The following is a 16888-nucleotide window of genomic DNA, read 5'->3' as shown; positions in this document are numbered from 1 at the left end:
GACGATATCCCGGAGATTCCCTGTTGCTATTTCTATGTACTAAGTTACATTCTCCCTGTGATTTTATTATCGATCAATTGTTAGTGCTTTAATTATATTCTTACATTTTATACTGTCTTACCTCGTTTTATGTATATAACCAGTAGGGCTCTGACCTTTCTCGTCACTATTCGACCGAAGTTAGGCTTGCCACTTACTGGGTACCGCTGTGGTATAGTTGTCGCGACCCAAGTTCGCCCTCTGTGAACTGTTGTGACGGCACCTAGTCTCTACGACTAGGTAAGTCTAACGATTTGCGAAAAAAGAAACGAAAGATAAAACTAGCCAATAACTGCGGAATAAACATAAATAAAATATTTAAGATGTCGCGGCATATACAAATATAAACTCCCAAATTGAATCATCTCCCAAAACTCGGAATCTCATGAAATCACAAGCTGTTGAATAACTACAAGTGTTCTAATCTCCAGAATGCCTAAACGAAAGTAAATACAGGAGAGCTAAAGCTAGATGGGAGAATAGAGAGGGACTCCTCGGTCTGCGGATGTGGCAGATATACCTCGAAATCTCTGAAGATCACCTCACCTCACTGATGGTATGGTTGAGCCGAAGAACCTGGATCTGCACACGAAAAACATGCGCAGGAAGGGCATGAGTACACCACAACGGTACTCAGTAAGTGCCAAGCCTAACCTCGATTGAGTAGTGACGAGGAAGTTCAGGGCCCTACTGATTATAGATGAAAAACAAGGTAAAACAGTATATAATACGACAATATAATTAAAATGCTAACAGTCTCTAACGAATAAAATCACTGAAAAGAACCTAACTCAGTACATAAAAATAGCAATAGAGGATCTCCCGAGATATCGTCCCGTAGTCCCAAACGTAAATCTACAGAGGAACTCCCACGATATTATCCCGTAGTCCAAATCATAAATGTGCAAGGGAAACTTCCAGAACACCAAATTTGTAATCCCAATGTAAATATCCAGTATGGGGAATCTACCGGGTGCTATCCCATATTCCCAATCATAAATGGGCAGGGGGATCTACCGGAATACCGATCTGTAGTCCCAAAGTAAACAAGCAGGGGGGATCTCCCGGGATATCGTCCCGTACTCCCAAAGTAAATACACAACCATCTCATAAAAGTGTACAATTCTATCCAAGAATTAGACAGGAATTTCTACTCTAACATGCAGCACAGAATACAAGTAGGCAATTAAAGCAGGAGAGGCAATTAAGTCACGTAGGCATTTTTTCCCTAATCTAAACAAGAGGCTTCAAGTACAAGTATTTGCTAAACTACAAGAAAACATGGTATTATCTTAATGAAAGCGGGATTTTCAACAATTAGCACGTGTACGTACTCGTCACCTCACGTACACGACACTCATATAACAACACCAAATCCTAAAGGCAGTTCCCCCACACAAGGTTAGGCAAGCCACTTACCTCGAACTAGCTCAGTCAACCCGAAATCATGTTCTTGCCACGAGTACCCGACTCCAAATGGCCCAAATCTATTCAAATCAATTGCATAATGAAAATAGAACTTCAAGTAACTAATTCCACTAATTAATTTGAAGCTAACACGCGAAATTAAGAAAATTGCCCAAAAAGTCCCTCAGGCCCATGTCTTGGAATCGGATAAAATTTGCAAAACTAGAGTCCTTACAATCTCACGAGTTCATACACACCTAATACATCAAAATCGGACCACAAACAACCCCTCAAATCCCAAAATCGAAGTCTCAAATCTCAAACCCTAAACCCCCTAATTCTAACCATCATTTTCCATAAATTCTTTGTCAAATCAATGAAATAACACCATATAAATGAGTCTTGGTTCCAAAAATCTTACCTCCTCGAAGCTCACTTGAATTCTCTCTCAAAAATCTCCTAAAAAGCTTCAATCCCGGATAAAAATGGTGAAATAGAGCTTAAAATTGCTAAGGAACCCTTATATAGGTTCTAGCCCAATCTTTCTGCACCTACGACCTTTTCCTCGCACCTACTGACCTGCACCTGCAGTCCCAGGTGTGCATCTGCGGAAATCACTTATTGCACTGGGGTCGCACCTGTGCTTCACTTACTGCACCTGCGGTCTCGCAGGTGCGCTCAACCTCTCGCACCTGCGACTTCTGGTCCTCTAGCGCATGGCTACATATACAGCTTCTCCCACACTTCTGCGATCACGCACATGCGGTCCCCAATCCACAGGTGCGGTTATAATAGAAGTTTAGGAGCTGAAGCTGCTCTAAACAACTCCCAATTCTTCCGACAATCTTCTGAAATCATCTCGAGACCCCCGGGACCTCAACCAAAAATACAAACAAGTCATATACCACTATTCAAACTCGTACCAATCTTTGGAACACTCAAAACAACATCGAATCATCAAAACACCCTCGGATTCAAGCCTAAGGATTCCAAAAACTTCCAATTTCCGCTTTCGATCAAAAAGTCTATCGAACCTCGTCCAAATGACCTGAAATTTTGCACACACGTCCCAAATGACACAATGGACCAACTCCAACTTCCGAAATTCCATTCCGACCCCAATATCGAATTCTCACTATCAAACCGGAAACTTCAAAAATTCGACTTTCAGTATTTCAATCCTAATTAACCTACGAACCTCCAAAACACAATCCAAACATGCCCTTAAGCCCGAAATCTCCTAACGGAGCTAAGGAACCAACAAAATTCCATTATGAGGCCGTCTTCACACTACTCCGACTATGGTCCAAATTCTAAAGTTTAAGCTCTCATTTAGGGACTAAGTATCCCAAAACACTATGAAACCCCAAACGAATCCTCCCGACAATTTATAATAGCAGAAATAAACACAGGGAAAGCAGTTAATAGGGGATCGGGGCATTAATTCTTAAAATGACCGGCCGAGTCATTACATCCTTCCACTCTTAAAATATTCATTCGTCCTTGAACGAGCATAGAGCTATACCTGAAGTAGTTAAAAGATAAGGGTAACAGTTGCGCATATCCTGCTCAGTCTCCCAGGTCGCTTCCTCAACTGGCTAACCCCGCCACTGAACCTTCACTGATGCAATGTTCTTTGACCTCAGTTTCCGAACTTGCCTGTCCAATATTGTCACCGACTCCTAAACATAAGATAGATCCTTGTCCAACTGGACTGAACTGAAATCCAATACGTGTCACGGATCGCCGTGATACTTTCGGAGCATCGAAACATGAAATACCGGATGAACTCCTGCCAAGCTAGGAGGTAAGGCAAGCTCATAAGCAACCTCCCCAACACGTCTCAATATCTCAGAAAGACCAATAAACCTCGGACTCAACTTCCCTTTCTTCCCAAATCTCATAACGCCCTTCATAGGCAAAACCCGAAGCAAGACCCACTCTCCAACCATATAGGAAACATCACGAACATTCTGGTCCGCATAACTTTTCTGTCTAGACTGGGCTGTCTGAAGTCTATCCTGAATCACCTTAACCTTCTCTAAGGCATCCTGAACCAAGTCTCTGCCTAATAATCTAGCCTCACCCGGCTCAAACCAACCCACCGGGGATCTACACCACCTACCATACAAAGCCTCATACGGTGCCATCTGAATGCTGGACTGATAACTATTGTTGTAGGCAAACTCCGTCAGTGGCAAGAACTGATCCCAAGAACCTCCCAACTCCATCATACACGCACGGAGCATATCCTCAAGAATTTGAATAATGCACTCGGACTGTCTGTCTATCTGGGCATGAAATGTTATGCTCAACTCCACCCTAGTACCTAACTCATGTTGTACGGCCCTCCAGAACCGCGATGTGAACTGAGTAGCTCTGTCTGAAATGATAGAAACTAGAATACCATGCAGACGAACAATCTCCCAGACATAAATCTCCGCCTACTGTTCCGAAGAATAGGTAGTACACACAGGAATGAAGTGCGCGGATTTGGTCAGCCGATCCACAAACACCCAAATGGTATCGAACTTCTTCAAAGTCCGTAGGAGTTCAACAATGAAGTCCATGGTGATCCGCTCCCACTTTCACTCCGGAATCTCTATCTACTGAAGCAACCTACCCAGTCTCTAGTGCTCATACTTTACCTGCTAACAATTGAGGCACCAAGCTACAAACCCAGCTATATCCTCCTTTATCCGCCTCCACCAATAGTGTTGCCTTAAATCCTGGAACATCTTAGTGGCACCCGGATGGATGGAATACCGCAAATTATGGGCCTTCTCTAGAATCAACTCCCGAAGCCCATCAACATTAGGTACACATACTCGACCCTGCATCCTCATTACCTCGTCATCACCCACAGTCACATCTCTAACATCACCGTGTAGAACCTTGTCCTTGAGGACGAGCAAATGAGGGTCATCATACTGACTCTCCCTGATACGATCATATAGAAATCACGCAAGCTAGAACCCGACTGGGCTCCGAAAGATCCAATCTCACAAACTGGCTAGCTAACGCCTGAACATCCATTGCCATGGGCCTCTCTGCTGCTGGTAAATAAGCCAAACTCTCCGCCCGGCGACTCAAAGCATCGGCCACCACATTGGCCTTGCCTGGGTGATACAAGATACTAATATCATAGTCCTTCAGTAGCTCTAACCACACCCTCTGGCACAAATTAAGATCCTTCTACTTGAACAGATTTTGCAAACTCCAGTGGACAGTATAGATCTCACAAGGAACATCGTACAAATAATGACGCCAGATCTTCAAGGCGTGAACAATAGCAGCTAACTTGAGATCATGGACAGGATAATTCTTCTCATGTACCTTCAACTATCTGGATGCATAGGTAGTCACCCTACCGTCCTACATTAATACCGCTCCAAGGACAATCCTCGAGGCATCACAATAGACAGTATTAGACCCTGAAACTGTAAGAAATATCAATACTGGGTTGTAGTCAAAGCTGTCTTGAGATTTTGGAAGCTCGCCTCACACTCTTCTGTCCACTGGAACGGAGCACCCTTCTGGGTCAGTTTGGTCATATGTGCTGCAATAGATGAAAACCCCTCAACAAATCGACGATAATAACCCGTCAAGCGAAGAAAAATATGGATATCTATAGCTGAGGATGGTCTGAGCCAACCCTATACTGCTTCCACTCTCTTTGGATCCACCTGTATACCCTCAGTCAATACCACATGACCCAAGAATGCCACGGAATCCAACCAAAACTCACATTTCGAGAACTTTTCATATAACTTCTTTTCCCTCAAAGTCTGAAGCACTGTCCTCGGGTGCTACCCATGATTATTCCGACTTCAGGAGTATACCAGAATATCATCAATAAAGATAATGATGAACGAGTCAAGATATGGCCGGAACACACTGTACATCAAATGCATGAAGGTTGATGGGGCATTGGTAAGCCCAAATGACTTAACAAGGAACTCGTAATGACCATACCGAGTCCTAAAAGTAGTCTTTGGGATGTCTGGCTCCCGAATCTTCAACTGATTGTAACCTAAACGCAAGTCAATCTTAGAAAACACTCGTGTACCCTATAGCTGGTCAAACAAATCATCAATAAAAGGAAAAGGATAATGATTCTTCACTGTAACTTTGTTCAACTGGCAATAATCAATGCACATATGCATAGAACCATCATTTTTCTTCACAAACAAGACAGAAGCACCCCAAGGTGATACACTGGGCCAAATAAAACCCTTATCAAGCAATTCCTGTAACTGATCCTTCAACTCAGGAGGGGTCATACGATACGGAGGAATAGAAATGGGCTGAGTGCCCGGCAACAGATCAATGCCAAAATCAATATCCCTATCGGGTGGCATACCCGGAAGATCAGCTGGAAACACATAAGGGAAGTCCCGTACTACTGGGACTGAATCAACTATATGGGTATCAACACTAACATCTCTCGCATAGGCCAGATACGCGTCACACCCCTTCTCAACCATTCGCTGAGCTTTAAGGAAAGAAATAACTCTACTAGGAGTATGATCTAACGTACCCCTCCACTCTACTCACGGTACACCTGGCATAGCCAACATCACGGTTTTGTTGTGACAATCAAGAATAGCATAATAGGGCAACAACCAGTCCATGCCCAAGATAACATCGAAGTCTACCATGCTGAGCAATAATAAATTGGCTCTAGTCTCAAAACCACTAAGAGCAACCAAACACGTTTGATAAACGCGGTCCACAATAAGAGAATCCCCCACAGGAGTAGAAACATAAACATGCGAACTCAAAGAATCCCGAGATATACCCAAGTGTGGGGTAAAATAAGAAGACACATAAGAATAAGTGGAGCCTGGATTGAATAGAACCGATGCATCTCTATGACAAACCAGGACAATACCTGTGATGACAGAATCGGAGGCGACAACCTCAGTATGGGCATGAAGGGCATAATATCTCACCTGGCCTCCTCCTCTAGGGCGACCTCTACTTCCTTGACCTCCACCTCTAGCTGGCTGAGCAGGTGGGGTAGCAACTGGTACTAGAACCATAGCCTGGAAATTCTACGGGGCACGATGTAGCTGAGGAGTCTGTGGAGGTGCACCCCTCCTAAGTCTAGGGCAATCCCTCACCATATGGCAAGTGTGGCCATACTCAAAATTAGCTTTGGGATGGTGTGGTGGCTATGAGTGGCTCGGGCCAGGTCTGCTGGACTGACCACTGAAAATACCCCACGCAGGAGGCGCACTAGATACTGGAGGTGCATAATAAGTCTCCTAAGATCTAGGAGGAGCTGAAATGCCACTGGCTGCTGGAAGAGCTGAATGAACGGGGCGACTTATATAACTAACGAACTGTAGCTGGAGCACGGGAACCAGAATAATGGCCCGACTCTCGAGACCTCTTGGACTCTCTCTCCTCTCTATCCCGAGCATGCATACACTCCACTCTCCTAGCAATGCTCACCACATGCTGATAAGAGATATCCATCTCCCACTCACGAGCCATGCTAGACCTGATACTAGGAATAAGCCCCTCAATAAACCGATGAACCCTCTCACGAACTGTAGCAACCAAGGCTGGTGCATGCCTAGCCAAGTCAACGAAACAGACAGCATACTCCGAAACAGTCATAGTGCCCTCGCACAAATGCTGAAACTCTGCACGCCATGCGTCCCTAAGGCTTTGAGGGACAAAGTATCTCAGGAACATATCTAAAAACTGAGTCCAAGTAAGGGATGTTGCCTCAGCTGGACTATCTAGCTCAAAAGTACGCCACCACTGGTAGGCGGCTCCTCGAAGCTCGAAGGTAATGAAAGAAACCCCACTCGATCCTGATATACCCATAGTGCGGAGGATACAGTAGCACTCCTCCAAAAATCCCAAGGCATCATCTGATTCTAAACCACTGAATACAGGAGGCTTATACTTCTTGAATCTCTCAAGCCTCCACTGCTCATCCTCTGAAGCCGATGCCTTGTCCTCAGGTTGAACTGGGGCCACCGGCGGTACTGATATAACCTCTAGGATCTGATCAACCTGGACCCACTGCTCAGGAGTGAGGGCAACGGGAGTCCGTGCTCCTCCCCCAGCTTGGGATGTGGCTGCAGCAAGGGAAATCAGCCCTACCTTAGCTAGAGTGGTTTACATGCTCACGAATTGTGCAAGAGTCTCCTGAAGAGCTGGAATAGTAGTAGCAGTAGGCGTGTGGCTCTTCTGTGACAGCTCGCGTGGGTGCTCTGGCTGCACCACGGGCGCGTCCTTGGCCTCTACCCCAGCCCCGACCTTTGACAACTCTAGCAGGGGGCGCGGGTGTCTGGTCATCTCCGGTAGCACATGTTCTTACCATCTGTCAGAGAATAGAAGACATAAGTTTAGAATTGTGATATCAATCTCACACGACAAGGAGATCAAATGTAGTGGAATTTTACAAACATATACATAGCCTCTCGTAGATAAGTACAGACGTAGTTGTATTGATACGCGAGACTCTAATAAACTGGCTTGTGATTCATGACTCATATGAACCTAGAGCTCTGATAGCAACTTTCACGACCCAAGTTCGTCCTCTGTGAACTATCGTGATGGCACCTAGTCTCTACGACTAGGTAAGCCTAACGATTTGTGAAAAAAGAAATGAAAGATAAAACTAGCCAAAAACTGTAGAATAAACATAAATAAAACATTTAAGATGCCGCTCGGCATATAAAAATATAAACTCTCAAAGTGAATTAACTCCCAAAACCTGAAATCTCATGAAATCACAAGCTGTTGAATAACTACAAGTATTCTAATCTCCAGAATGTCTAAACGAAAGTAAATACGGGAGAGCTAAAGCTATAGGGGAGAATAGAGAGGGACTCCTTGGTCTGCGGACACGACAGATATACCTCAAAGTCTTTGAAGATCACCTCACCTCACTAATGGTATGGTTGAGCGAAATAACCTGGATCTGTACACGAAAAACATGTGCAGGAAGGGCATGAGTACACCATAGCGGTACTCAATAAGAGCCAAGCCTAACCTCGATCGAGGATCTCCCAGGATATCGTCCCGTAGTCCAAATTATAAATGTTCAAGGGAAACTCCCGAAAACCAAATTCGTAGTCTTAAAGTAGATATCCAATACGAGGAATCTACCAGGTGCTATCCCGTAGTCCCAATCATAAATGTGCAGAGGGATCTACTGGAACACCGATCTGTAGTCCCAAAGTAAACAAGCAGGGGGGATCTCCCGGTATATCGTCCCGTAGTCCCAAAGTAAATACACAACCATCTCAGAAAAGTGTACAGTTCTATTCAAGAATTAGACAAGAATCTCTACTCTAACATGCTACACAGAGTACAAGTAGGAAATTAAAGCAGGAAAGGCAATTAAGTCACGTAGCAATGCTTTCCCTAATCTAAATAAGAGGCTTCAAGTACAAGTATTTGCTAAACTACAAGAATGTATGGTATTAGCTTAATGAAAATGGGATTTTCAACAATTAGCACGTGTACGCACTCATCACCTCACGTACACGGTACTCATATAACAACAATACCAAATCCTAAGGGAAGTTCCACACACAAGGTTAGGCAAGCCACTTACCTCGAACCGGCCCAATCAACTCGAAATCATGTTTTTGCCATGAGTAGCCGACTCCAAATGGCCCAAATCTATTCAAATCAATTGCATAATGTAAATATAACTTCAAGTAACTAATTCCACTAATTAATTCGAAGCTAACACACGAAATTAAGAAAATTACCCAAAAAGTCCCCCTGGCCCATGTTTTAGTATCGGATAAAATTTTCATTTTGGGAGGAATTTCATAAATTTAGGTTGAAGTACCTTTCAATGTTTTCGATGTCCGTTTGGGATTTTGAGCCAGGAAATAGCTCTGTATGGTGATCCTGGTATTGGGGGCGCGTCCAGAAGTTTATTCGGAGGTCTGTAGGTCATTTTCGAGTCATTTGGCTAAAGCTAGAAATTTAAATGTTATGAGAAGTTTGACCGGAAGTGGACCTTTTGATATCGGGATCAAATTTTGATTCTGAAAGTTGGAGCAGGTCTGTAATATCAAATATGACTTGTGAGCAAAATTTAAGGTCAATTGGACGTGATTTGATAGGTTTTGGCATCGGACGAAGAAGTTTGAAGTTCTAAACTTCATAAATATCGAATTGGGGTGTGATTCATGATTTCGATGTCGTTTGATGTGATTTGAGGCCTCGAATAGGTCCACGTTATGTTTTGGGACAGGTTGGAGTGATTTGATGAGGTCCCGAGGGCCTCGGATGGATTCCGGGTTGTTAACGGATCGAATTTAGAATTTTAAAAAGAATTGAGGAAGCTAACATCTGGTGTAACCGCACCTGTGAGGTTTTGGCTGTAGGTGCGAAGCCGCAGAAGCGGCCTAGTAGTCACAGAAGCGGGCAGGAGCGCAGGTGCGAGGGAAGATCCGCACCTGCGAAGGCGCAGATGCGGAAGGGAGATCACAAAAGCGGAAGCTGCTGGGTTGAGTTAGAGCCGCACCTGCGATGGATTTTCGTAGGTGCGGAGCTGCAAAAGCGGCTATTGGACCGCAGGTGCGAAGGTTAGGGCTGGGCAGCGTCTTCTTTAAAACGAAAGGTTTGGCTCAATTTCATTTTATTTCATCCATGGAAGCCGATTTTGGAGCAGTGTGGAGTGCCATTTTCATCAACTAGTAAGGGATAAGTGCTTTCTTCCCAATTTGAGTTAAATACATGATTTTATATGGATTTAATCATGGAAAATTAGTGGGAATTTGAGGTTTCGGTGGAAAAACCTAGAATTTATATTTTAGGATTTTGACCACGATTTTTGACATGGAACTTGGAATAAGTTATATATTTGAGTTCGTGGCATTATGGGTAAAGCTTACCCGAGGGTGATTTTTATCGAGTTTTCGATCGAGGTTAGAAATTGTTATAAATTGGATTATAATGAGTATTTGAGTATATATTAATGGGTTTGCATAATTATTTGCTAGTTTTGGAGCGTTGAGCATTGATTCGAGTTGTTTAACGGGCTCGGAAGCCGCTTATGGAACTTCGGAGCGAGGTAAGTCTCCTTTCGAACCTTGTAAGAGGGAATTTACGCCATAGGTGAAATAAATCAATATGTGCTCCTATTTGTGGGGGCGACATACGCACGACGTGACGAATGTCCGTGCGTAGCTACTATTATGCTTAAGTCCGGGTAGTCTAGGACCTAAAAGCATGCTCTACTTGTAATATTTGCAATCTTGTTGTCAATTTAAAATGCTTAAATCATATCGAACTTGGTAAATAAATTTTTTAAAAGGCTAATCATCATTTCGTGGCTGTTAAAAGAGAAATTGCATTTCCTTGTATAACTCCCCCTTGATAAATTCTCGATTGACTGTTTGAATGTGTTTATCTTTGTAAAACGGGCCGAACGCCTTAGCAGATTAAATAAATGCATCTATGGTTCGCGTCATTCCACCCTCTGGTAATGCATAGTTTAAATAATTATTGGATTGGGCCATAAGACCTCGGCATGATTTTTGCATGCTTGTATTGCTTGCCTTGAAATTTATGAATAATGATATTGCCTCCCTGGTCTGAGATAAATTGATAAATATGGAAAAAAATGAATTAGCAAAATATCTTGTTACCAAAAGGATTGTTTACTTGCCTCATGATTTCCCTGAGTTTACTGTCGTTTTTAATAATTCCACAACTAATAACATTATTGATGGCCATAGTAAGTGTTGGAGCCGACCTCTCATCACTATTTCTTCGAGATTAGACTGGATATTTACTGGGTACGTGCTATTTTCGTACTCATACAACACTTGCTCTACATTTTGTTGTACAAGCACATGTATGTTCAGTGGCCTTGTTGGTGTAGCGGCGCGATTTATACGGGGACTTAGTTGGGTTGTATCTTATGAGACGATCCGCAGCCACCAGAGTCTCCTTCAGAGTACTTGTATTTTCTTTTCTGTCCAATTTGTATTCCGGGCAGTTGTTGTATGTTATTTTTACTTCCTAGTAAATGTTTATGTACTTGTGATACTGGGTTCTGGGATTATTAGGGGATTATTTAATATTGAAATTTGTTAAAAATATTATTATTTACTCTGTGAAGTTCTTCATGTATCATTTAACCTAAAGAAATTATTATTTCAAAAATACTAAAAATGAGAACCAAATTAATTATTTATTGTTGGCTTGCCTAACAGCGGTGTCTGGCGCCATCACGACCTTTAATGGTTATTGGGTCGTGACAGCGTCGGATACTACTGTTAGGTAAGCCAACACTAAATAGTTAATTTAGTTTTCATTTTAATAATTTTTAAATAGTAATTTCATACAATTAAATAGTAAAAGATGGACTTTTCAGTGTAAATAACAATGTTTTAACAATTTCTATACTGAACGACCCATAATCACCCCAAAACCTGGTGTCACAAGTGCATGAGCATCAACTGAGAAATAAAATAAAATACAACATCTATCCGAAATACAAATTTGGAAAGGAAAGAAGATATAAATACTCTGAAGGAGACACTGCTAGGTGCGGATCGTAACATAAGATGCAGCTCACCTAAGCCCCCATATCAATTGTGCCACTGCACCCACAAAGCCATGAGACATCTATGCACCTGCACAATAAAATATGCAGTAGGTGTAGTATGAGTACGTAATTCAACACATATACAGTAAGTATCCAGTATAACCTCGAAGAAGTAGTGACGAAAGGTCGACTCCGCCACTTACTATGGGCCAACAATAATATAACAATGATATATTTAACCATGGGTTACATAGAATGGTTGTAAGCTCAATATCATGAAGTAAGTAAACAATTCTTTTATTGATAAGAATTTTTCAAATTCATTTTTCATCATTTATAAATTTATATCTCAGACCAATGAAGTAGTATCAATTATTATAAATTCTAAACCATAGCAGTATAAATGAAGCAGTATCCAAAATGTAAATATAAATTGTGCATTGTCGAGGGTCAAACGACACGAACTAACATATAAATATAAATTGTGCACTGCCGAGGGTTGAATGGCCCGAACCATAGATGCATCTATTTAATCTGCTGAGGTGAACGACCCGCTCCAATGAGAGTAGTGCAAATTTACCCCGCTCGAGGAATATAATTGTGACGCGGTTACACATAGATTTCTTAAGTTATTATAATACTCTTCAATTCTTTTTGAAAATACAAAGTGTAACAAGGCATGATGTAAACCTCAATCTTGCTTCTTCTCAAGGCAAACAATAACCATAAATCAAAAAACAATATCAACAAGGCATGATGTAAACCTAAAACTACCCGGACATAGGCATAGCTAGAAGCTACGTATGGACTCTCGTCGCCTCGTATGTAAGTAGCCCCCACAATTAGAAGCACATATTAATTTATTTCACCTATGAGGTTAATTCCCTCTTACAAGGTTAGAAAGGAGACTTATCTCGCTCTGAAGTTCCATAGTCGGCTCCCAAGCACTCTAATACTCCTTATAATTCTATTTAAAATAATTTCCAACTCCGTTCGAAAAGTCGATAATAATCACCTTCGGGCCCACGTGCCCGATTCCGAAAATTTTCGAAGATAAACTTTATCCATAACCCCACGAACTCAAATATATAATTCAAATTTCATGCCCCAATTCGTGGTCAAAATCCAAGAATACCAATTTCTAGGTTTTTCTTCAAAATCCCAAATTTTTTACAAATTTTTATGTCTAAATCCATAAACCTTGTATTTAACTCACAACTAGAAGAAATCACTTACCTTTTGATGATGATGGAATCCCCTCTATAAATGCTCTCAAAAATTGTCTAATTCCAAGTGGGAAATGAGGGAAATGGGCTAAGTCTAGGAATAAAAAGCCCTTGGCTCCAGTCGCAAATGTCGCAAATGCCCACACAATGTATATTTGCTCAACAATTCATTAAGTTTCTCCTCTTAACAAGAACTATTACCTCATCCTGGACTGAATATCTATATTTGCTCTGTAATGCTTCATATAAATCTGATCGCACTAATCCCAGGTCCAATAATCTCGTCTCACCCAGTACAAGTTGCTCAAGCAATAAACCACCTCAGACATTGCCAAAAGTCTCATATGATGCCACAATGTGCCAACAAGCTACAAAATCGAATGTCATACCAAAGGGAAATATGAACTCTGGAAAGAACTACTCAACCCACTTAACTAATTAGCATCCAAAAAGTGTTATGAACCTTTCTCAGAAAATGAGAAACAAAACACACCAGAATAGATATGGGAAACTATACTCAAGATCACATTGTTGCAGCGTACAAACCGATCCACACATAATACCATTGCAGTGTGCAACCCGATCCAACCATGGTACCCGTGGCGGCGTGCAACCCGATCTAAACAACGTACCGATGGTGGAGTGCCACCCGATCAACACATAATAATCTATAAAGGAATTACTTATCGAGCTAAAATGCTCATACCTGTAAAATACCCGAATATCAACCACAAGCACGCGAAGTGCATAATGAAATTCTCGGGGAGACAGATAGCGTCATACGCTACAAAACTCAAGTATGACTAAGGTGCGATATATGATCTGCATCTCGAGAGCCATCTGTCACACCTCCTTTTTACTACATCCCGTAAAGGGTATAAATATAAGAGAGTTTTTCCAATTAAAGGACAAACGAAACGGGATTGTTTATTTATTTAAAAATCAAGTCACCACTTGGGAGATTTATGGTGTCCCAAGTCACCGGTTCAAATCCCGAGTCGAGGAAAAGATTGACTCTGTATTACAGTCTGCGAACCAGAACTCCGAGTAAGGAATTCTGTTAACCCGAGAGAAGGTGTTAGGCATTCCCGAGTTCCGTGGTTCTAGCACGGTCGCTTTGATCATACTTGGCTTATTAAAATTGTTTAATTACTGACTTTAGATCCTATATGCATTTATCCTTTACCGCTTTTTAATTAAGAAAATTATCTTGAAACGGGTCACGCGTACGTGTAACCATTTGTTTGGCGCGTCAAAAAAATCATGTCACGTGAACGTGTCCACAATTAATAACGCTTTATTATTATAAAAAAAAAAAAAGTTTGGCCAAAGTTGCGCGTGCCTAAAGCAAACTACGAACATTTGTCATTTTGTATGATTAAATGGTAAACGGCACACCTCGGACTATATGAGCTAATTTAATTAAAAACCTACGAAAATCCATTTTTATTATTATGAAGGTTTGTTCGAAGTTGCGCGAACGCATACTCCGAATTGGTTTTTAGAATTGTAATCATGTCACGCGAACGTGTACACAATCACAATTGTATTTTAAACGGCCCTAAAGGCTTTCTACACTAAATTGTAAAATTAATATGAGGGCCATAGATTATGTGATTTGATGGCATACCTCAACTTACTCTAACATGAATAGACAAAAATAACCAGATTTCGCCAAATTTTCTAGAATCATAAACGCAAAATCAACCAATTAAACCTCAATCCAAAAATCAGTTAGGATCAGAATATAGTCATACTATATACGGGTACTAATTTGTTATTAATAAATATATGTAAAGTTTAAAGTTTGTAAACAAAAAAACAAAAACGGTCTAATAAAGATGAAGATTCCACTGCAACTAGAGCTTATCAAAGGACAATTATAACCGCCCCCTCTAATCTCAATAGTCTGTACTGATGAAACAGTAAATGCAGAGAATAAGAAGAAATGTCTATTTAATTAGCAACAACGTAAACATAATATCCATTAAATAAATAGTGGTAGTAAATTAAAGAAGATAATTTACCATGTAATGAGAACAGGATATTGATCCATATCGTTGAACACATTGACATGAATATTATCATTGGTGGAAGCATTTAGAAGAGGTTCAGGAAACATACCATTGATAGTTATCACCTTAATGAGGAAAATTTCCTTTCACAATAATAAAAAATTTCCACCGTGAAATTTCAGTGAAGAACAGAACCAGCGACCGGAAAACCTCAAACGGCGACTTCAAACTGACCTCAAATCGGAAGCTTCGAACGGATCTCGCCGGAAAAATAGGAACTTCGACGGAAAACCAACTGGATTCTGCCGGAATTTGGACGAAACAATAATGAAATGAACTAGGCGACTAGAACCTCGGTCGAACCTAACTCGCAGCTACTGTCCCTTTCTCGTTTCTATGCGTGTGTGTGTATGGCTGCTGGTTCGATATGGTAGGGCGGAGATGGGGTCGTTTGGTTTGAGGTGAAAGGAGAGAGCAGGGGTCGTTTGGGTTGAACGGCGCTAGCTTTTGGTTGATTCACGCTAGGTCTCGTTAGGGATGTAGGGAAGATGACGACGTGGGGGTGGGGGGTCTCAAGGTCAAAAATAGCGCTGATCCTTCCTTCGGGGTCTTAAGAGTCTTACGCGTATTTTTCTTTTTTTGTAGTTTTTTTGGTAGGGTTTTAGGTTAAGGGGTATGGGCCTAGGAATTATGGGTTTGGCAATTGTGGGCTAGGTTCAAAATTAGGTCTAAAATGGGTTGCTCGATTCCAAGTTCTATTCTTTTACTGCGAACGAGATTAAAAATACGGGCTCCTTTATTAATTATTACTACTATTCAAATGATTATTAAAATAAAACTAACCATTAAAACAAATCTATTTTTGGTATTTTCAAATATCATATTAAAATAAAAATACGATACTATTGTTGTATATATTTTTTTAAGATTAAAAATGATTATAAAACATTAATGAACCTATTTTTTGTAATTTTGTTTTCTTGTAATAAAATAAAGTAAAATGGTCAAGATTACTTAAAATATCTATATTATGCCTAAATCAAAAATTTACGCGCTAAAATATGAAAAATCTTGGGGAGGGTTAAAAATCACATGTCTACAGCTGCCCCTCTTTGACTAGAAAGACGTAGTATTTTCTGACAAAGAATGACTAGACAGTTTTTGACCCGACCCTTATTTGGAGAGACTAAAATTAAGAGAAAAGGGGAATGTGACCGAGCCCTGGTATCTGAGCTGTCTACATATCCTTGGCTATAAAGGAATCAGGTCATGTGTAGTTCAGAAGTGAATGAGGTGATGAAGTATACCAAGGTGGAGAGCCGGTCGAGGTGCCGTTCTGTCGAGGTTCCGGTCCGCAGTCCTGTTATTACATCAAAAATCAAAACATGAAAAAGACTAGCTAAGCCTATCAATTACGAGTTACAAGATTCCTATCTATAAGTCTTCTGAAGCTTGATCTTGAGTCTTGAGTGGTTCTTCATGCAGACTTTAGATTTGAACCTTAACGCTTGCCAGTTGCAGGTGCTAGCTCATTCTTCTTCAGATTTTTGGACCAAGACCGGACATGTAGTGACAGTGGCCTTGGCCATGTCTTGAGCAGCTCACATCCTTCATCAACTTCTGCATTTGGATTAACTTGTTGCCTTTCTCTCTTTTCC

General features: G+C 41.2%; 1 long non-coding RNA gene across 1 annotated transcript; it reads right to left on the bottom strand.

Annotated features, from left to right (window-relative positions):
- Positions 1 to 373: 373 nt before the first annotated feature.
- On the bottom strand, positions 374 to 15819 carry LOC138872207 (uncharacterized). The gene is made up of 3 exons (XR_011400666.1): positions 12020 to 15819; positions 9032 to 9099; positions 374 to 621 (listed from the first exon to the last, which is right to left on the bottom strand). It is a non-coding gene; the product is annotated as an uncharacterized lncRNA (long non-coding RNA).
- Positions 15820 to 16888: the final 1069 nt, after the last annotated feature.

Source organism: Nicotiana sylvestris, chromosome 6, assembly GCF_000393655.2.
Source record: "Nicotiana sylvestris chromosome 6, ASM39365v2, whole genome shotgun sequence".
Lineage (NCBI taxonomy): Eukaryota > Viridiplantae > Streptophyta > Magnoliopsida > Solanales > Solanaceae > Nicotiana > Nicotiana sylvestris.
The sequence above is the reverse complement of the archived record's forward strand: the minus strand, read 5'-3'. Positions and strand labels throughout refer to the sequence as shown.